Raw genomic sequence first — 23,753 nt, 5'->3', positions numbered from 1 at the left:
CCTAGAAGAAAACTTAGGAAATACCATTCTAGACATCAGCCCTGGCAAAGACTTCATGATGAAGACACCAAAAGCAACTGTAGTGAAAACAAATATTGACAAGCAGGACCTAATGAAACTAAAGAGCTTCTGCACAGCAAAAGAAACTATCAACAGAGCAAACAGACAACCTACAGAATGGGAGAAAACATCTGTAAACTATGCATCTTCCAAAGGTCTAATATCCAGGATCTATAAGGAACTAAATCAACAAGCAGAAAAACAACCCCATTAAAAAATGGGCAAAGGACATGAACAGACACTACTCAAAAGAAGATATACACATGACCAACAAGCATATGAAAAAATGTTCAATATCACTAATCATTAGGGAAATGCAAATCGAAACCACAATAAGATACCATCTCACAACAGTCAAAATGTCTATTATGCAAAAGTTAAAAAGTAACAGATGTTGGTGAGCTTACAGTGAAAAGGGGATGCTTATACACTGCTGGTAGGAATGTATGTTAGTTCAGCCACTGTGGAAAGCAGTCTAGAGATTTCCCAAGTAACTTAAAATAGAACTACAATTCAACCCAGAAATCCCATTACTGGGTATATTCCCAAATGAATATAAGTCGTTCTACCATAAAGACACATGCATGTGTATGTTTATCACAGCACTATTCACAATAGCAAAGACATGGAATCAACCTAGATGCCCATCAACAGTGGACTGGATAAAGAAAATGTGGTACACATACACCATGGAATACTACAGATTCATAAAAAAGAATGAGATCATGTCCTTTGCAGCAACATGGATAGAGCTTGAGGCCATTATCCTAAGCAAATTACTTTTACTTTGATGTTCTTTTGTGCCATCTTCTTTCACCTTCTATTTGGACACCGAAATAGCAGCCTCTCCTTGAGGACCAGAAAGCAGACAGCATAGAGCAACAGAACATGAAGATGAATCTGCTGTACAACAGACTGAAATCAGGAGACCTGGGTCCTCAATAGCAGATTTAGCTTTGTGTAAAAAAGACCATGAGAAGTCAGCTGGCCTGATCTGGCCTCATCCCTTTCACAGGAAAAGATTGACATTCTCAGGGGTTAAGGACATGAGCCTCGGAGTCAGAGTGAGTACAATATTTTGGCATACTTAATTACTGGTTTTATGATCTTTAGGAAATGTTGAGTCTCCAGACAAATGAAACCCATATGTAATGGATATATATTAAATATGCCTGCATAGAGAACAAACTGGGAGGAACTATACAAAAAGGACAATTTATCAAAAATTAATAAGTGGGAGGGGTCAGGGATTATTTATTTATTTCTGAGCTTGACTATGCTTTCCACAATTTATAAATTAGCATGGAGCTTTTTAAAAGTCAGAATTTTTGCTCATAGAAACAGTATTTGTTATAAAATAGTTCAGACATACAAAAATTATAGAATGTGAGAACTTTCTATGTACCCATGCTAACATATAAAATAGTATATAGGCAATCGATAGTCACATTGAAGTCTGATTGTATTAGCCTCCTACTTCCCCAGAGATAATCACTATACAGAATTTGGATTTTTCATTTTTAAGACATTACCTTATAGTTTTATTACACATGTACATACCTGTATGTAAAATATGATATTGTTTTGTAGCATGGTTTTCTCTCTAAATACCTGGCTACCTCATTGAAGAAGAGGAAGTAAGAAACCTGAGGAGAACAAACATGCATTCATATCTCAACAGTGGGACCTGCTATATATATATGTCTCCAAGTCGTGTGTATTATCTTTTAGACTACTAAAACAGACACATCCAGGTCTCAGTTTATATGCTATAGAGAGCAGTAAAACATTCTACAGTTACTATTTTCAAACTCTTCTTTTATCTGATATGTTCAATGTCACAGTTTTCCTGTGGCTAAATTGCCTAAAACAATCTCAGTGTATCTTGAATGCAAGACATTTTCTCATTTGTCTGGGGCTAATTTTCTACCTTTCTTTCAAACTGTTACTAATTTAGGCCTGTCCTTTATAACCAGAACCTAATCTAGACCATCCTGCTGAAAGAAGACAGTATTTTCTGGGAGTTAGTTTTCATGTGTTCAGACTACTGCCCAAATCCCTTAGATGGTATAGGGATGCATTCCATTTAGAACTTGATTTGATATCTATTACAAGTGCTGGGCATGTGTATATTTTCCTTTTATAACTTTTAATTACATAAGGAAGGTACTTGTGTAATTATACATCATAGTCAAGATGTAGAACTGACCTAAAAGTTCATCAGTGGATACACAGGTAATGAAAACATGGTGTATTAATTCACATTTGTTGATTGCTCCTGGGACCCTGGGCTGAATGAGACTATGACTATACTTCTACCCCGAATCCTGCTGTGTCAGGGTTCCCCTCTCCTTATCCTCCCCATTCCCCCACTGAAGCTGTAATGCTGAACTCTGAGTGATTTCATGAAGACCATCCCGCTTTCCCGTATCTGTGGCAGTCACTGCTTGGCTAACTAGGTGGGATAAGCAGGCAGTAGGAAGTGAAGAATGTTAACAAGGAATGGAGAAAGCTCTTTTAGGTAGTTTAAATTTGAAGGAGAAGAGAGAGACCCAGAGACAGGACATAGAGGTGGAGGGGGCAGGAGACAGAGAGAGAGAGAGAGAGAGAGGAGGGGAGGGGAGGGGACGGGGGGGAGGGGAGGGGAGGAGAGGGGAGGGGAGAGGAAAGGAGAGGTATCAATCCTGTGGCTAAATGTGTATTGAGGGGTCCAAGAGGAATTTTTGAAAATCTTTCATTTCTTAAAAGTTGATCAAGTTTAAAAATTAATGTGAAGGAGCATACCATCTTAAAACTAATCTTTGAAGTTAGTGATATATTATTTTCATTCTTACTCTATTATTTCCATTTTAGAAATCATGAGATGCCTTTAGTTACATAGGTATTGAGCTTAATATATATTTAGTTATTAATGAATGAAGGAATGGACAATTGTGTGTATAGAAATGGTAGTAACTCTTGGATTTTTGTGTTTCAAGAGGTAGAAGATGGTTAAAATACTGCTGTGATGTGGCTGGATAATGCATAATCTGAGGGTCGCCGCCCTGGTGGCTGTGAAACAGTCTAGAATTTTCCTGTTTTACATATGTGTGTGTGTGTGTGTGTGTGTGTGTGTGTATATATATATAAAACTTTTTCTTTTTTTGAGACAGTGTTTCACTCTGTCGCCCAGACTGGAATGCAGTGGCCCGATCTCAGCTCACTGCAACCTCCGCCTCCCGGGTTCAAGCGATTCTCCTGCCTCAGCATCCTGAGTAGCTGGGATTACAGGCGCGCATCACCATGCCCGGCTACTTTTTGTATTTTTAGTAGAGAGGGAGTTTTGCCATGTTGGCCAGGCTGGTCTCGAACTCCTGATCTCAAGTGATCCGCCCACCTCAGCCTCCCACGGTGCTGGGATTACAGGCATGAGCCACTGCACCCTGCTTTCCTATAATATATTAATATACCAAACAGTCCAGGAACAACCATTAGGCAAACTCCACACTTTGCTTACCTGGTGTTATCTATCACTGAGATCACCAGGTGAGTTCAAAGACATGCCTATCTTCCCAGCATGAGGAACTGAATTTGGGTCAGCTCAGGGACTTGATGCTGAACAGCTCTTATGAGCTTCTGATAACACCCAAGAACTAGAGAAACAGCTGTCCATAAATCTTTCAACTCAAGGTATATCACAGGGACATTTGCTTTCTTCAACTAGATGTGTATTTTTCTCAAAAGGGGAAACAGTAAGAAATGATTTTTCACACTGCCTCCTTAGCCCTGAGGCTCTGCCAACCCCTACTTCTGTGTCCCAACATTTAAAAACCACTAAAGTTTCACTCTATGCCATATACTCTGGGCAGGTTTTCTCATTTACCCCTCAGGAAAGCTCTGGTATTGTCAGTTACATTTCACGGATGACTAAGTTCAGGCTCACAGAGCCTAAGTCACTTCCCCAGATAAATGGCAGGATTGGAATGAGGCTGATCCCATTAATCAAGCTCCCAACTCCATCCCTCCCTTCCCTATGCTGAACCCTGCCTCCCCTGCAACCTGGTCTACTCTCAGAGCTGCAACCTTGGCTCTGGCTACCAGAAGGCACATCATAGCTATCTCAATTTTTGTTTTTAAATTAAAAGCAGCTTATTTTGCATAGAGTAACAAATATTACGAGTTTTCTGTGGTTGTTTGGAAAATTCACATGTATATGAAAACAGTTCCATTATCTGTTGACCCCAAATCTACATTGCATTCATTGATTTTTCACTTCCCTCCTTGGTGCAGGTTGCAGTGTCCACATTGCAGGAGGGTGGGTGAGGGGTCCTTTTCAGACAGCAGGGCATTCACCCTCCTCCATTACCCCACCCCTATACAGGCTTCCCAGATTTCCTCCCACCTTCTCTCTGTCATTCCCTTTTCAGGACACTATGGATACAGCTGCCCAGACCCTGCTCCTGTGCCCTCATCCTCTGTCACCGCCCACTGCCCCACACTGCCCTATGGCTGCCCGCCTAGGATAGCCAAGGATGTCCTGCAGTTTATTTTTTTTTCCGTCTTCTTTTAAATACATCAGTATCTTTCTGACAGAATCATTCTGTACCTGGGTTCATAAGGTGGGTCGTAAGGAGGTATTGTAGTTTTTGCTCCTTGCGGACACTTCTTTGCTGAAAAGTTTGATAATGGTGGTACCGTGGTGCCCTTTCCCGACACAAATCTGCATTGCAGCTAGAACAGGAAGGTGGGAAGGAGAGATTGTGGCCCAAGCCCACCCTATAAAGCTTTCTGGAAATCTTGGTGGAAAAGTGAGCATTCCCAGTGTATAGGGGTACTGAAGGACTCCAGACAAAAATTGCTGCCTTTTACTGTGCCGAGAAGAGAGCTCTATGTGAGAGGAAGACAAAATATTTTAATTTTTATTCTTTGACCCCTGGATAAATAGAGACCTATATAAGAAAAAAGGGATCCAGGCTACTTGTTATCTTTGTAACCCTCTTTACATCTTTATTACTATCTTTTCATGGAAATACATTTCTATGATAACATTTGAAATTACAACATAATATCAATATTTTTTATGGACCCGGTGTTTCATTTATATGATATCCTAAAGTTTATTTCCACAGTAACCTAGTGGTGAAAATTTAGTTCCCTTACCATAGTTTCTATTACAGACAATGGTATATATAACACTCTTGCTCATATGCACAAATATTTCAGTAATAATTTCTTTATAAGTTTTTGAAAGAGTATCTTTAAGCCCCAGACACTTAAAAATTTTATATTAAGTTGATGAAATCAAAATACTTTTACTTTTTAAAATTTTTTTTTTATCTAAATAGGTTTTTGGGGAACAGGTGGTGTTTGTTTACATCAATAAGTTATTCAGCGGTGATTTCTGAGATTTCGGCACACCCTTCACCCAAGCAGTGTACACTGTACCCAATGTATAGTCTTTTATCCCTCAACACTCCCCACTGTTTCCCCTGAGTCCCCAAAGACCAATGTATCATTCTTATGCCTTTGCGTCCTCATAGCTTAGCTCCCACATGAGTGAGAACATACACTGTTTGGTTTTCCATTCCTGAGTTACATCACTTAGAATAATAATCTCCAATTCCATCCAGGTTGCTGCGAATGCCATTATTTCTTTTTTTTTTTATGGCTTAGTAGTATTCATATATATATATATATATATATATATATATATATATATATATATCTCACATTTTCTTTATCCACTCATTGATTGATGGGCATTTGGGTTGGTTCCATATTTTTGCAATTGCAAATTGTGCTGCTGTAAACGTGTGTGCAAGTATCTTTTTTGTATAATGACTTATTTTCTTCTGGGTAGATACCCAGTAGTGGGATTGCTGGATCAAACGGGAGATCTACTTTTAGTTCTTTAACGAATCGCCACACTGTTTTCCACAGTGGTTGTATTAGTTTACACTCCCACCAGCAGTGTAAAAGTGTTCCCTTTTCACCCCACCTACTCAAACATCTATTATTTTTTTATTTTTTTATTATGGCCATTCTTGCAGTTATAAGATGGTGTTGCATTGTGGTTTTGATATGCATTTCCCTGATCACTAGTGATGTTGAGCATTTTTCCATATGCTTGCTGGCCATTTGTATATCTTCTTTTGAGAATTGTCTATTCATGTCCTTAGCCCACTTTTTGGTATTTTTATTTTGTTTTGTTTTGTTTTTTCTTGTTGATTTGAGTTATTTGTAGATTCTGGATAATAGTCCTTTGTCAGATGTATAGATTGTGAAGATTTTCTCCCACTCTGTAGGTTGTCTGTTAACTCTGCTGATTATTTCTTTTGCTGTGCAGAAGCTTTGTAGTTTAATTAAGTCCCATCTATTTATTCTTGTTTTTGTTGCATTTGCTTTTGGGTTCTTGGTCATGAAGTCTTTGCCTAAGCCAATGTCTAGAAGGGTTTTTCTAATATTATCTTCTAGAATCTTTATGGTTTCAGGTGTTAGATTTAAGTCTTTGATCCATCTTGAGTTGACTTTTGTATAAGGTGAGAGATGAGGATCCAGTTTCATTCTTCTACATGTGGCTTGCCAATTATCCCAGCGCCATTTGTTGAATAGGGTGTCCTTTCTCCACTTCATGTTTTTGTTTGCTTTGTTAAAGATCAGTTGGCTGTATTTGGCTTTATTTTTGGGTTCTCTATTTTGTTCCATTGGTCTATGCGCCTATTTTTTTTTTTTTTTTTTTTTGTCTTTCTTTGGCTATTTAGGCTCTTTTTTGGTTCCATAGGTACCCATGCATGAGCATGGGATGTGTTTCCCTTTGTTTGTGTTGTAGATGGCTTTTATTACTCTAAGGTATGTCCCCTTTATGCCGATTTTGCTGAGGGTTTTAATCATAAAGGGATGCTGGATTTTGTCAAATGCTTTTTTCTGCATCTATTGAGATGATCATGTGATTTTTGTTTTAAATCTGTGTATGTGCTCTATCACATTTATTACTTGTGTATATTAAATCATCCCTGCATTAATGGCATGAAACCCACTTGATCATGGTGAATTTTCTTTTTGATATGTTGTTGAATTTGGTTCACTAGTATTTTCTTGAGGATTTTTGCATCTATGTTCATCAGGGATATTGGTCTGTAGCTTTCTTTTTTGTTATGTCCTTCCCTGGTTTTGATATTATGGTGAAACTGGCTTCATAGAATGATTTAGGGGAGGATTCTCTCTTTTTCTATCTTTTGGAATACTGTCAATAGGATTGGTACCAATTCTTTGAATGTCTGATAGAATTCAGCTGTGAATCTGTCTGGTTCTGAACTTATTTTTTAGTTATTGGCAATCTTTGTATTACTATTTCAATCTCTTCCTGGTTTAATCTAGGAGGGTTGTATATTTCCAGGAATTTATCCATCTCCTGTAAGTTTTCTAGTTTATGCACATAAAGGTGTTCATAGTAGCCTTGAATAATCTTTTGTATTTCTGTGATATCAGTTGTAATATCTCCCATTTCATTTCTAATTGAGCTTATTTGAAACTTCTCTCTTCTTGGTTAATCTTGCTAATGGTCTATCAGTTTTATTTATCTTTTCAAAGAACCAGCTTTTTGTTTCATTTATCTTTTGTATTGTTTTTGTTTGTTTCAATTTCATTTAGTTCTGCTCTGATCTTCGTTATTTCTTTTCTTCTCCTGGGTTTGGGTTTAGATTGTTCTTGTTTCTCTAGTTCCATGAGGTATGATCTTAGATTGTCTATTTGTGCTCTTTCAGACTTTTTGATGTAGGCATTCAATGCTATGAACTATCCTGTTAGCACTGCTTTTGCTGTATCCCAGAGGTTTTGATAGGTTGTGTCACTATTATCTTTCAATTCAAAGAATTTTTAAATTTCCATCTTGATTTCATTGTTGACACAACGATCACTCAGGAGCAAGTTATTTAATTTCCATGTATTTGCATGGTTTTTAAGGTTCCTTTTGGAGTTGATTTCCAATTTTATTCCATTGTGGTCTGAGAGAGTACTCGATATAATTTCGATTTTCTTAAATTTACTGAGACTTGTTTTGTGGCCTGTCATGTCGTCTATCTCGGAGAATGTTCCATGTACTGATGAATAGAATATATATTCTGTAGTTATTGGGTAGACTGTTCTGTAAATATCTGTTAAGTCCATTTGTTATAAGGTATAGTTTAAGTACATTGTTTCTTTGTTGACTTTCTGTCTTGATGACCTGTCTAGTGCTGTCAGTGAAGTATTAAAGTCTCCCACTTTTATTGTGTTGCCGTTTATTTCATTTCTTAGGTCTAGTAGTAACTGTTTTATAAATCAAAAGGTCCAGTGTTAGGTGCATATATATTCAGAACTGTGATATTTTCCTGTTGGACTAGTCCTTTTATCATTATATAATGTCCCTCTGTCTTTTTTAACTGCTGTTGCCTTAAAGTTTGTTTTGTCTGATGTGAGAACAGCTACTCTTGCTCACTTTTGGTGTCCATTTGCATGGAATATATTTTTCTATCCCTTTACCTTAAGTTTATGTGAGTCCTTATGTGTTACGTGAATCTCCTGAAGACAGCAGAAACTAGGTTGGTGAATTCTTATCCATTCTGCCATTCTGTATCTTTTAAGTGGAGCATTTAGGCTATTTACATTCAATGTTAGTACTGAGATGAGGTACTATTTTATTCATTGTGCTATTTGTTGCCTGCATATATATATACATACATACATATATTTTGGACTGTGTTATTGTCATATAGGTCCTGTGAGATTTATGCTTTAGGGAGATTCTATTTTGGTATATTTTGAGGATTTATTTTAATATTTAGAGCTCTTTTTAGCAGTTCTTGTACTGCTGGCTTAGTAGTAGTGAATTCTCTCAGCATTTGTTTGTCTGGGAAAGACTGTATCTTTCCTTCATTTATGAAGCTTAGTTTCTCTCTGGATACAAAATTCGTGGGTGATAATTGTTTTGCTTAAGGAGGCTAAAAATAGGACCCAAATTCATTCTAGCTTGTAGGGTTTCTGCTGAAAAATCTGCTGTTAATCTGATAGGTTTTCCTTTATAGATTACCTGATGCTTTTGCCTCATAGCTCTTAGGATTCTTTCCTTTGTCTTGGCTTTAGATAACTTGATGACTATGTGCCTAGGCAATGATCTTTTTTGCAATGAATTTCCCAGGTGTTCTTTGAACTTCTTGTATTTCTCCAGATCTCTAGCAAGGCCATGGAAGTTTTCTTTGATTATTCCCTCAAATACGTTTTCCAAACTTTTAGATTTCTCTTCTTCCTTAGGAACACTAATTATTCTTAGGTTTCGACATTTAACATAGTCTCAAACTTCTTGGATGCTTTAGTCATTTTTTTTACAATTCTTTTTTTTTTTTTTTTTTTTTGAGATGGAGTTTTGCTCTGTCGCCCAGGCTAGAGTGCAGTAGCGCGATCTTGGCTCACTGCAAGCTCCGCCTCCCGGGTTCACGCCATTCTCTTGCCTCAGCCTCCTGAGTAGCTGGGACTACAGGCACCTGCCACTATGACGGCTAATTTTTTTTTTTTGTATTTTTAGTAGAGACAGGGTTTCACTGTTTGCCAGGATGGTCTCGATCTCCTGACCTCGTGATCCACCTGCCTCGGCCTCCCAAAGTGCTGGGATTACAGGCGTGAGCCACCACACCCAGCCTAAAATTCTTTTTTCTTTGTCTTTGATGGATTGGGTTAATTTGAAAGCCTGTCTTTGAGCTCTGAAGTTCTTTCTTCTGCTTGTTCGATTGATTGCTGAGACTTTCCAGTGCGTTTTGCTTTTCTCTATATGTTCCCCGATTTCTCGAAATTCTAATTGTTTTTTTTTAATTTATGCTGTTTCACTGAATAATTTTCCTTTCATATCCTGCATCACGTTTTTGATTTATTTAAGTTGGACTTCATCTTTCTCTGCTGCCTCTTTTATTAGCTTAATAATCAACCTTCTGAATTCTTTTTCTGGCTATTCCAAGATTTCATCTTAGTTTGGATCCATTGCTGGTGAGCTAGTGCAATGTTTCGGGGGTGTTAAAGAAACTTGTTTTGTCGTATTAGCAGAAATTTTTTTCTCGCTCTTTCTCATTTGGGTAGACTATGTCAGAGGGAAGATCTGGAATTCAAGAGCTGCTGTTCAGATTCTTTTGTCCCATGGGGTGCTCCCTTGATGTGGTGTTCTTCCCCTTCCCCTATAAATGGGGCTTCCTGAGGGCCAAACTGTCATGACTGTTTTTGCTCTTCTGGGTCTAGCCACCCAGTGGAGCTACTGGGCTCCGGGCTGGTACTGGGGAGTGTCTGCAAAGAGTCCTGTGATGTGATCCATCTTCAGGTTTTGCAGCCAGTGGAGGTAGCAGGGGAGTGAAGTGGACTCTGTAAGGGTCCTTGGTTGTATTTTGGTTTAGTGTGCTAGTTTTGTGTTAGTTGGCCTCCAGCTAGGAGGTGGTGATTTCAAGAGTGCATCAGTTGTGGTCCTGCAGAGAGGATGCCAACTTTCCCTAGGGACAGCTGGTTAAGTATTCAGATTTCTCAGGCGGTGGGCAGGGCCATAGAACTCCCAAGAGATTATGACCTTGGTCTTTGGCTACCAGGGTGTGTAGAGAAAGACCACCCGGTAGGGGCAGGGATAGGCATGGCTGAGCTCAGCCTCTCCTTGGGTGTGGCTTGCTGTGACTGCTGTGGGGGATGGGGGTGTGGTGTCTGGTCCAATGGAGTTATATTCCCAGGGGGATTATGGCTGCTTCTGCTGAACCATACAGTTTGCCAGCAAGTGGGGGAAAGTCAGCGGTCATGGGCCTCACCCTGCTCCCATGCAGCCTGCAGCCCTAAAGGCTGGTGTCATTCCCACTGTGCCCTACAACAGCACCGAGTCTATTTCAGGGCAACCAGTGACCAGGGCTGAGAACTTGTCCCAGACCACCAGCTTCCCCACTGACAAAGCAAGCAGACTCACAGTTTTTCGGCATCTCAGGGGGCCTGCAACAGTGATCCAGTTTCTTCAAAGGGTCTGTGGATTCTCTCAGCTTTCCTGGTATGTTCCTGCAGTACTTCTTGGAGAAAAGGTTTACAGTACGAGTCTCCACATGCTGCTCTGTCCATCTCAGCAGGAGCTGCAAGCTGGTCCTGCCTCCTATCTGCCATCTTGCCCCCATGCATTTATCTGAAATCAAAATACTTTTAATAAAAGTATTATACTACTAATATTCCAGTGTGAAAATTCCTTTCTGCTCATATTAGAAATAATGTGAATCTTTACTAATCTGATAGGCAAAAAAAAATCATCTCTCATCATTGTTTCAATATAACTCATTTTTGCTCTCTTCTGAAATTTCATACTGTGGATGTGACATAATCAATTTTCACAACCCCATATTATTCAGAGTGTTCCAATATTCCCTATTATCTACACGACATGGATAGCATCTTTTCAGAGTCTGTGCACTGGTAGTGGGTGTAATCCAGGGCAGAGTTCCCATGGCTATTTGCTCTGGTGAGCTGAATGGGTCCCCTTGGAGCCCAACAACTATGTTGAGAGAATTGTAGTATTGTGATAACAGAACCTGGTTGATGTAGGAGTGAGTGTGTGTGTGTGTGTGTGAGAGAGAGAAAGAGAGAGAGTGTGAGTGTATGTGTGTGCTGACAACCACATTTCCCTTTACTTCCTTCTGGCTTGTGTCTTTGCATCTCATTTCGTCTCCCTTTCTAAATTCAAGCCCAAAAGTGAAAAAAGGGAAATATCAGGATGGCAGTACTTGTAACCAGATTTTAATCAACATTCTTCACTAAGTCCTGAAGATAAACATATAAAAGGAAATGCTAGCACAAAGCGTGTGTGCCTATGTAGGCCTTGATAAGTATTGCTCTACAGACACTCATAAAGTAGTGCCATTTAGACTCCCCAAGTATAGGGAGGTGAGAAAGGCTACAGAGGAATGAAGAAAGTACTGACGCTGACAAGGTGTTGCAGAGGAAAGGACCTGGACTCTGTGGTGGACACACATATTGGTCATTTGTCTATTTTCGGTTTTGTTGTCTGTGCTTTTAAGGTCTTAGCCATAAAATATTTGCCTAGACCAATGTACTAAAGTGTTTCCCCCAGGTTTTTGTCTAGTACTTTTATAGTTTCAGATCTTACATTTAAGTCTTTAATTGATCTTGAGTTGATGTCTGTATATGATGAGAGACAGAGATGCAGTTTCATTCTTCTGCATATGCATATCCAATTTTCCCAATACCATTTATTGAGGAGGATGTCCTTTCTCCAACGTACGTTCTTGGTGCCTTTGTTGAAAATCAGTTTTGTCTGTAAACATGTGGATTTATTTCTGCGTTCTCTATTCTGTTCCATTGGTCTTTGTGTCTGTTTTCATACCAATACCATGCTGTTTTGATTACTATAGCCTTGTAATATATTTTGAAGTCAAGTAGTGTGATGCCTCCAGCTTTGTTCTTTTTGGTCTGGATTGGTTTGGTTATCTGGGTTCCTTTGTGGTTGCATATCAATTTTAGGATTGTTTTTTCTATTTCTGCAAAAAATGTCATTGGTACTTTGATAAGGATTGCATTGAATCTGCAGATTACCTTTGACAGTATGGTCATTTTAACTATATTAATTCTTCCAGGCCATGAGCATAGGATATCTTTCCATTTGCTTGTGTCCTCTTCAATTTCTTTCATCAGTGTTGTGTAGTTTTCCTTGTAGAGGTCTTTCACCTACTTGGTTAAATTTATTCCTAGGTTTTTTTTTGGTAGCTATTTCAAGTAGGCATGCTTTTTTAATTTCTTTCTCCACTATTTCATCATCAGCTATTTCGTCATTGGTGCATACAAACACTACTGATTTTTGTATATTGATGTTCTATCCTAAAACTATATTGTATTTATCAAATTTGGGAGGGTTTTGATGGAGTCATTAGGTTTTTCTAGATATAAAATTATATCATTTGCAAAGAGGAACAAATGTAAAGATATCCAACTTGGATATCTGTTATTTCTCTTGTCTGATTGCTCTGGCTAGGTCTTCCAGTACTATGTTGAATAGTAGTGATGAAGGTGAAAAAACAAGACCCTTGTCTTGTTCCAGCTCTTAGATGAAATGGTTTCAGCTTTTCCCCATTCATTATGATGTTAGCTCTGAGTTTATCATATATGGTTTTTATTATTTTGAGGTACGTTCTTTTGATGCCTAGTTTCTTGAGAGTTTTTATCATGAAGGGATGATGAATTTTATCAAATGCTTTTTATGGATTGGTTGAGATAATCATATGGTTTTTGTCCTTCATTCTGTTGATGTAATGTATTATGTTTGTTGGTTTGCATATGTTGAACCATCTTTGCATCCCTGGTATAAATCCCACTTGATCATGGCGTATTATCTTTTTGATATGCTGTTGGATTCAGGTTGCTAGTATTTTGTTGAGAACTTTTGCATCTATTTTCATCAGGGTTATTGGCCTGTAGTTTTTTGTTGTTGTTGAGTCCTTGTCTGGTTTTTAATATCATAATAATGCTGCCCTCATAAAATGAGTTAGGGAGAATTCTCTCCTCTTCAATTTTTTTTCAGTAGTTTGAATATAACTTGTGTTAGTTCTCCTTTGAAGGTTTGGTAGAATTCATCAGAGAAACCATCCAGGTCTGGGCTTTTCTCTGTTGGAAAATTTTTATTACTGATTCAATCTCATTACTTACTATTGGTCTGTTCAGGTTTTCTATTTCTTCCTGATTCAATCTTGGTAGGTGGTATACGTCCAGGAATTTATCTATTTCCTCTAGGCTTTCCAATTTGGTGGTATATAATTGTTTATAATAGTCTCTGATGATTATTTGTATTTCCATGTTATCAGTCGTAGTGTCTCCTTTTTCATTTCTGATGTTGTTTATTTGTGTCTTCTTTTTTTTCTTGGTTAGTCTAGCTGATGGTTTATCAATTTTTTATCTTTTCAGAAATCTAACTTTTTGTTTCATTAAAATTTTGTATATTTTTAGTTTCTATTTTGTTTAGTTTGGCTCTGACCTTTACTGTTTCCTTCCTTTTACTCATTTGGGATTTGGTTTTTCCTTTCTTAGTTCCTTGAGGTGAACAGTTAGATTGGTTATTTGGAATCTTTTTACTTTTTTGATGTAGGCATCTATTGCTACAAATTTTTCTCTAAGCACTGCTTTTGCTGTATCCCATAGATTTTGGTATGTTGTGTTTCCATTTTCATTTGTTTCAAATAACTTTTTGATATCCTCCATATTTTTTTTCTTGACTCAGTGGTCATTCTGGAGCATGCTGTTTGTTTATTTTCCACATATTTGTACAGTTTCCCAGGTTCCTCTTGTTATTGATTTCTACTTTTATTCCATTTTTGTCTGAGAACATACTTGATATGATTTTGATTTTTTAAATTTGTTGAGACTTGTTTTGTGTCCTTCTACTTAACTACTTCCTTCACCATTAAATAGAATACAGTAATAGCTATTTCAAATTAATGAACATAATACACATTACTTTTGTCAATCTGTGCAAACGTATGTTATGTTGTGTCTAAATATTTATCAAAATATTTTTATTCCTGAATACCAAATTTCAGACAATATACAAAAGCACATATATGAATTGTAATTAATCTTCACCTCTCACTAGCTCAACTCCTACCTCCTGACCCAAAAGGTCTGTTGTCCATAGAATGGTGCACACTTTCCAGACATGTTTCTGTGGATGAGGTGCACATGACCATGTTCACCTACATATGCACGTAATCTTTGCCAAAAAGTGCAACCACATTAATCATCTCCTTTTGCAAGCTGTCTTTTCCACTTAATATTCTTCTGAGGATTTATATTAGCATCTTATTAGTTCTTATAGTTTTAGCATAATCAACAAGTTCCTTGTTCATGTCTATATCTATTGGAATTCTATGTCAAAATTAGTTGCCAACTGTTTTGTTACTGTGTTTGCCCTATAAATTATGGATACTAATCCAACATCTGAGATGTAGTTTGAAAATGTTTCCCCGTTATTTTACAGACATTCTTAGTGTTATTTTCATTTAGAATGTGTTTTCAACTTCAATAATATGAATAAGATATATACAGATTGTAATTTAAAAAGAAATACTAGTGAAGAACACCTTAGGGCGTGTGTACTGTCGGCCTTGAGAAAAATTCAAGCATTGAGAGTCCTGGAGATATCAAGACAAAAATGGAAAAATACTTAAAAATACTTAAAAGTAATTCTAGAGTTAGCTGCTGAACTGGAGAGAAAAGAGTTTATTCCCTGCTTTACATAAACTTTCCTAAAGTACCCTGATTTGAATAATTGTCAAAGTGATAGGTACCTTGAATAGCAGTTAAGATTAAAGGAGATGAAATATAAAGTGCATTTGCTTACAGTAGTTTAGTGTATGTTACTTTCCTTCTCTCCAGCTCACCTGTCCCAAGGCCAACACTTGAGCTTCTGCCTGAGCCCACTCACCACTTCGAGAAGCAACCAACTCATGTGGCCCTACACCCAGGTCTCTTGGCATAAATGGTGGGATTTAATCTTCTCTATCTTCTTCATCACCCAGAGGGGTTGTGGAGTGAGGACGCATTGGTCCACAATAGCAGGGGGGTGGAATCTGACCATTTCTCAAGCCCTGGAAGCCCATCTTCTAAAAGGGAGGCTACTCAGGGCTGTCTATGGATGATGAGGGATGGAACCTCATTTCAATCCTACCACCTATCTGGAGAAGTGACTTAGGCTCTGAAAGCCTGAGTTTGGTCATCTATGAAATGGGACTGACCACACCATCCTTACAGTGCTGTCCTGAGGGGTAAATGAGAAAACCTGTACAGAGTATATGGCATAGAGTGGGACTTCAATGGCCTTTAAATGTTGGGACACAGCACTAGGGGATGGCTGAGCCTCAGGGCTAACGAGGCATTGTGAAAAACCATTTCTCATTGTTTCTCTTTATGAGAAAACAGATATCTAGTTGAAGAAAGCAAATGTCCCTGTGATATGCCTTGAGTTCAAAGATTTGTAGACAGTTGTTTCTGTACTTCCTGGGCACTATCAGAAGCTCATAAGAGATGTTCAACATCATGCGCCTGAGCTGACCCAAATCCAGCTCCCCATGCTGGAAAGACAGGCATATCTTTGAATTCACCTGTTGAGCTCAGAAATCGGTAACACCAGGGTAGCAAAAAGTTGTGTTTGCCTAATGGCCGTTCCTGGACTAGTCAGTATGGTTTTGGGCTCTTTTTTTGTTTTTGTTAAGGAAAAATTTGGACCCATACCACAGCCACCAGTGCAGTCTTCAGATCATGCGGTATTCAGCCACATCACTCCAGGTTTTCGGTCATCTGCTGCCTCCCTTAGAGACAAAAATCCAATAGTTACTAGCAAGTCTTTGACACACGATAGAGTTTGGCTGTGTCCCCACCCAAATCTCACCTTGAATTGTAATAATCACCACATGTCAAGCACAGGGCGAGGTGGAGATAATTGAATCATGAGGGCAGTTTACACCATACTGTTCTCATAGTAGTGAATAAGTCTCACAAGATCTGATAGTTTTATAAATGGGAGTTTCCCTGCACAAGCTCTCTTGCCTGCCACCATGTAAGATGTGTTTTTGCCTTCTGCTATGATTGTGGGGCCTCCCCAGCCATGTGGAACTGTAAGTCAATTAAACCTCTTTCCTTTATAAATTACCTAGTCTCAGTTATGTCTTTATTAGCAGCATGAGAACAGACTAATACAACACACAATTATCTAGTTTTTAATTAGCTAACAACTAAATATTTACAGAGCCCAGAATTCATGCTATTCCATTGGAGGTACCTCATGAACTCTAAAGTCGAATTAACTGGGCAAGAAAGGAAATTAATATATGGGTGACTTCATTGCTTAAATCTGAGATGAGATGGTTCTTCTCATTAATTTTTAAACTTGATCAGGTTTCAAAAAATTGATGATTTTCAAAAATCCCTCCTTGGACCTCTCATCACCTATTCAACCACATGATAGAGATACCACTCCTCTCCCTCTCTCCCTCTCTCTCTCTGGCGCTCTCCCTCCAGCGCTCTCTCTCCCTCTCTCTCTCTCTCTCTCTGTGTATGTGTGTGTGTGTGTGTGTGTGTATATGTATGTGTGTATGTGTATGTGTCCTCCCCCATTGGATTCTCTCTTCTTCAAATTCAAAGTTCCACAAAGAGTTTTACACATTCCTTGTTAATACTCTCCACTTTTCACTGACTCTTTATCCCATTACACTATGGATTCTGTCCCCAGGATCATCAATTAACACATACGAATTAAAACTCTTTTGAAATACCTTCCTTGTGCAATCAAAAATAACAAATGGAAAGCAAAATATACTCATGCTGAGCAATTGTGATACAAAATCAGATCGAGCTCTAAATGACATGCATCCCTGAACTAATCAATGGATTTGGGTAGTAGCCTGGACATATGAAAATCAACTCAGGGAATCACTGTCTTCTTTCACCAGCATGACCCAGTTTAGATTCCAGATAGACAGGGTAAGCCTACATGAATTACAGTTTGGATGAAAGATAGAAAATTAGGTCTGGACAAATGGAAGGTATTTCATGTCAGGATACACTGAGATATTATTTTAGGATAGTTAGCTTCAGGGAAACTCTAAGATTTTGAATTCATCAGGGAATAAAGACGCTTGGAAAATGGTATCTGCAGATTTTGTTGGAGCTCCCCACAGCATATAAACTGAGAAAATGGGTGTGTCTGCTTCAGTGAGTCTGAAAGAGAGTATAAATGACAAATAGGCATATATGGTAGGTCCCTCTATTAAGATGCGAATGTGTGTTTGTTCTCCTCATGTTTCTTCCTTTCTCCTATTTCATGAGGTAGCCAGGTATTTAGAGATGAAACCATGTCAGAAAACAATACCATATTTCACTTACAGATATATGCATATGTAATAAAAGTATAGAAAAATGTCTTGAAAACGTAAAACCTAAATTCTGCATCATGGTCACCTGTGGGAAAGAAGGCAGCTGAGGTAATAAGAGAAGACTTTAAAGTGTGTTTGACTCACCTATGAAAGTTTTATATGTTGACATGAATATGTAGAAGTCTGTTGTATTCTATAATTTTTTGTGTTACTTTAATATTTCATAACAACCACTATTTCTCTGAGACTTAATTCTGATTTTAAAAAGATCCATACCAATTAAGAAATTCAGGGAAATATAATCAAGTCCAGATATATAATTAATCAATAACCCCATCACTAGTTAATTTTAAACGTAGAATTATTTTTGTATTAATGCTCATTTCATTCTCTATGCACGGATATTTAATGTATGTATACTAAATATGGGTTTCATTAATTTGAAGACTCAATATTTGCTAAAGATCATGAACGCAGCTATTAAATGTACACACATTTTCTACCTGATCTATCTGACTCCAAAGCCCACATCCCTAACCACTGCGTATACAAGGACAGATCTAGTACTTGGGACCCAGGACTTCTGGTTTCAGTCTGTTTTATAGCAGACTCATCTTCATGCTCTGTCATTCGGTGCTATCTCCTTTCCAGAGCTTAATGAAAGGCTGCTATTCCAATGTCCAAATGGAAGGTAAAAGAAGGTAGCAAGAAAGGACATCAAACAAAATGTAATGAGGGGATGATTTTCCTTCTCCTCCACTGCATGATCAGGTTACCTGTGCTACAAAGAAGAGACAGCAAAGCCCGCCCTCCCTCCCTCCCTTTCTCTCTCTCCCTCCCTCCCTCCCTTCCTCTCTTTCTTTCTTTTTACAGGATCTTGCTCTGTTGCCCAGGCTAAGTGCAGAGAGAAAACAAATGAAAGGGTGGAGAGAGTGCAACCCTGTGAAAAGAGTGTTCTGGTTAAGAATGTGACTTCAGGAGGAAGGCATAAACCCACTGCCAGATGGGAGCCTATGGGACCTGGGGTTAGAGAAAAACTAAAGTAGGTATAATATTAACCTGGGTTAATTTTATGGCTATGTTTTTTTCGGAAATATTTCTTAAGTAACATATTTTAGGAGTTACATTTTTATCATAAATGTATTCCACACTTGTCTTTGCAAAAGTTTAATATTGAGTCAAGTGCAGAAATTAAAAAATATTAATATCCAGTGTTAAAGCAAACTAAATGTGACCTGAGAAGGACTTCGTACTTCTATATTTGAGTCCTTGTGGATGAACTGTAACCTAGCTTAATAGACAAAATTGAAAACATAACTTAGGAGTATGCGCCTGTAACAATAGCTAAGTCTTGGCCAATCCCAGAGGCCATACTTCAACCATTTGTGTACTGCTGAGTGTTCAAACTGGGTTTAAATAAGGCAAATGCCAAGCTATAATCAATCCAGCCATTCTGTACCTCACTTCCAATTTCTGTACATCATTTCCCTTTTTTGGTCTATAAATCTTTTTCCACCGTATGGCTGTGCTAGAGTCTCTGTGAATCTGCTGTGATTCTGGGGGCTGCCCAATTCATGAATTGTTCATTGCTCAAAGTCCTTTAAATTTAATTTGGCTGAAGTTTTTCTTTTATCATCAGTATTCCTATCCTTACTGAAATTTACATCATGCTATTTTAATTGTTTTTTTATACATGTATATAAGCAAATGTAATGGATATACATACATTACATTTTATATAACTGTTATACTATATATGGAGCTTGGTATTCTGGGTTTTTATTTTCATTTCTACTTTTATCTGAACTTTTATACAAGGTAGTAATATGTGGATGAGTCATTCTGATTAAATTACAAGATATATAATCTAACTTTACCTTTTAATGAACCAGCTGACCCAACCCCAATTTTCAAACAATGCATCTGATTGGAAATGCCATATCTATATTGCATATTAAATGTAATATATATATGGGTCTGTTCATGAGCTTTCTACAGACATCCTTTAATCTGTATGTCAGACTCCATCAGTTATAAAAGCAAAGTTTCACGGAACATTGCAATACCTGACAGTGTAATCCTGACTCCTATCATTCACCCTTTGGATGAATGGTGTAATAATAATAAAATAAAATAAACAATAATAAAAATGCCAACAATTATAGGATACATGATAAATTATTTGCTCCAGATTATGCAACCATCAAGTGAATAGTTCCCAGACTCAAATCCAAGTCCTTCTCACCCCAAAGCCCACACAGCTAACCACTGTTCCTATATTAAATGTCCTTCTGTGGTAGACTAGAGGCCAAAAAAAGAACAGGACTCACCCCAGGTCCCGTGGTCAGTTTACTGGTCTGGCAACTAGGATATAGGTTCAATGACCCCCATCTTCTGTCCAGCTATTATTCTTTGCTCTTCTTTAATTTTCCTTCTTCCTGGGGCTCAATAAATTCATTCATCATGTCACACTAGAATGAAAATAGGAGACCAGAAAGTACATGGAATCAAAAGAATAATGAGATAGAACCAACAGTCACTGCTTGTCGCCATGTTTCCAGATCCTCTCGTTTCAAATCTTTTATTTTATGCAGCACAGATATTTTCTTCCGGGGCCAGCAATCTCTCTTCTAAGAATGTACCCCCAAAGATAAAATTTAAAAAGACAAAAGGCATAAACACAAGGCAATTCATGGTAGAACAATTTGTAACAGGACAAGACTAGAAATGAGACAGATGTCCACCAATAGGAATTGATTGAATAATCTAAGGTACATCTACATCCCAGAGTTCTATGGAGGTAAAACAAGCAATGAGAATTCCCCCTTCTACTCCTTTGTAATGATTTCCAGCATATATTGTTAAGTGAAGAAAGAAAGGTACAGAAAAATGTGTTGAGCCACTGCTGTCCAATATAGTAGGCATTGTCCACATATGGCCATTTAAATTTAAGTTGATTAAACTTACATGAAACTAAAAGTTCAGTTCCTCAGTCACATTCATCACGTTTCGGGTGTTCAAATGCCACAGTTGCCATTAGCTATTGTGTTGAACAATGTAGACAGTATATTTTCATCTCTACAGAAATTAAAATGATTTTTCTGTTATTCTCACATACAGCTCTCTATTCAGCATATAAAGAGGCTGGAATATCTATTGGCCTTCTATATCCCTTTAACCTGGAATGTCTCCTTTTTCAACCCAGAGTTTCAGAACGCTCTATAGGGTGTGCATGGGCCAGAGCCCCTCCCTCCCACCTTCCTGCTCACCGAAGTTCAAGCTGTAGTTCAAGCTTCTGTCACGAGGGGGCGCCATTGTACCACCATTATAGAACTCTTCTGCAAAGACCTGTCTGCAAGGAGCAAAAAATACAATACTTCCCTTAAACCACAGCTTATAAGCCTAAGTGCAGAATGATTCATTCTAATTCTGTCAAAGAAAAAAAAAACTGGTAAGTGTAAAAGAAGACTGCAAATACATATACTGTGGGGCATCCATAAGATGAAACACCAGGTAGGTCTAACACTCCTTGGCTGTTGCTGGAAGACAGAATCTTAAGTGAGCATCAGGGCAGGTGAGAGGTGACTGAGAGAGGATGACGGCACAAGGGGCAGGTCTGGGCAGCTGTGCCCCTGGAGAGGGGATGAGTGGGAGGCAGTGGTAGAAGGACCAGGAAGCCTATACAGGGGTGGGGTAATGGAGAGTGAACGAACGCCCCGCTCTCTGGAAGGGACCCTCCTACAATGTGGAAACCTCTACCTACAGAGAAGGGAAGAGATGAATCAATGAATGCGATGTAGATTTGGGGTCGACAGCAAATGGAACTGCTTTAATATACACGCGAATACTCCAAACAACTGGTATTTCAGTGAACAAACCATGTTATAACATCTGTTACTGTTTGTTAGATGTACTCCTTTTCCTTAAAAAAGAACAAATGTGAAGATGGCTGCGATGTCTCCTAGTGGCCAGAGCCAGGATTGCAACTCTGAGAGCTGACTGGTGAGTTCAGCAGGGGAAAGGGAGGGATGGAGGTTGGGAGGTTGATTAATGTGATCAGCCAGTTTTCTGGAATTTTTGACGTACCTACAGGAATCCCTCTGTATCCATCATTTTTCTGGGTTATAAAAAAGTACGTTTTCGGGGATATCTAAATCTGATATTGGAAGTACAGCATCAGTCTGAACTGGGGATAATGCTGCAATTGTGAACTGTATTTGAGGTGGTAGAGCTAGAGGAGCTAGAACACACACACACACACTTGCGTGTGAGTCAATTCATTTTTTAAAAATCTACTTTATTTCCCCAGGAAATTGAATAAATGAATGCCTGAAGTAAGGAATATATGTGTACCATACTCTTGTCAATATGTTCACAGCATATTGTTTTTAATATTTCATCAAAATACTTTTTCCTGAATATAAAATGTAAAACAATATATAAAAACACATATATGAATTGAAATTAACCTGTATCTCTCACTGGAGCAGCTCCTAATCCCTGACCCCTAGGTGTCTGCTGTCCATAGAATGGTGCATACTGTGAAATGTGTCTCCACAAGTGAGACGCACACAAATATGTTCACCTACACACACATATAGTCTGTTCCAAAGGTCGAATCACATCCTTATCTTCTTTTGCAACCTATTTTTTCCACTTTTCTTCTCAGGATTTATATTTACATCTTATTAGTTTTTGTGGTTTTGGCAGAGTTAATGTGTTTATTGTTCATGTATCTAACTATTTGACTTCTCCACTGAAATTATTTGCCAAGCTCTTTGTTAGTGTGCTTCACAAAGCATGAATTCTAATCCAGTATCTCAGCTCTAGTTTGTACGGATTTTTCCAGAGTTTTTACGCTATTCTTAGTTTTTTTTAATTTAGAATTTTTCAATTTAAATTATCTTCTGACTTAAAACCACATGGATCACAATTTTTAAAAAAATGTTAAACTGCCTTGGAACATGTAATGGCAGTGCCCAAGGAGATTAGATCATTCCGAGACCAGGAGGCACAGAGACAAACTGGAGAAAACTTTAGAATAATTCAGAATTACCTGCTAATCGAGACACAACAAAGGTATTTCCCTGATGTACAGAAACTTGCCTAAAGTACCCTGATCTGAATAATGGTCATAATTCAGTGGGTATCCTTGTGGGTAACTTGAATAGCTGCTGACATTAAAGAAGATGAAATACAGAGTGCATTTGCCTAAAGGAGTTGCGATGGTTAACACTGAGTGTAAACTTGATTGGATTGAAGGATACAAAGTATTAATCCCGGGTGTGTCTGTGTGGGTGTTGCCAAAAGAGATTAACATTTGAGTCAGTGGGCTGGGAAAGGCAGATCCACCCTTAATCTGGTGGGCACAATCTAATCAGCTTCCAGCGAATATAAAGCAGGCAGAAAAATGTGAAAAAGAGAGATGGGCCTAGCCTCCCAGCCTACATCTTTCTCCCGTGCTGGATGCTTCCTGCCCTCAAACATTGGACTCAAAGTTCTTCAGTTTTGGGACTCGGACTGACTCTCCTTGTTCCTCAGCTTGCAGACAGCCTATTGTGGGACCCTGTGACTGTGTAAGTTAATACTTAATAAACTCATATATATATATACACACATATATATGCTCACCTGTCTCAAGGCCAACACTTGAGTTTCTGCCTGAGCCCACTCACCACTTCAGGCATCAGCCAACTCATGTGTCCCTACACACAGGTCTCTTGGCACAAAGAATGGGATCTCACCTCTGTCATCTTCACCCAGAAAAGTTGTTGAGTAAAGACTCATGGGGTTACAATAGCA

General features: G+C 38.3%; 1 protein-coding gene across 30 annotated transcripts in view; it reads right to left on the bottom strand.

Moving 5' to 3' along the window:
* LOC100986445 (ras-related protein Rab-40A-like) overlaps positions 1 to 23,753 on the bottom strand; it is a 221,663-nt gene that overhangs the window by 19,949 nt on the left and 177,961 nt on the right. For 27 of the 30 annotated variants that reach the window (XR_010111264.1, XR_010111278.1, XR_010111283.1 and 24 more), the window contains 4 exons: positions 21,221 to 21,303; positions 20,919 to 21,029; positions 20,282 to 20,422; positions 1,571 to 16,388 (listed from right to left, as the gene is read on the bottom strand). The gene's annotated coding sequence lies outside the window, so the exon portion shown is untranslated. Of the gene's footprint in view, positions 1 to 1,570; positions 16,389 to 20,281; positions 20,423 to 20,918; positions 21,030 to 21,220; positions 21,304 to 23,753 lie in introns of those variants that run through there. The other 3 variants (XR_010111288.1, XR_010111282.1, XM_055106428.3) reach the window with 2 other exon arrangements.

This window comes from Pan paniscus, chromosome X (assembly GCF_029289425.2).
Source record: "Pan paniscus chromosome X, NHGRI_mPanPan1-v2.0_pri, whole genome shotgun sequence".
In the NCBI taxonomy this organism is placed as follows: domain Eukaryota; kingdom Metazoa; phylum Chordata; class Mammalia; order Primates; family Hominidae; genus Pan; species Pan paniscus.
The sequence above is the reverse complement of the archived record's forward strand: the minus strand, read 5'-3'. Positions and strand labels throughout refer to the sequence as shown.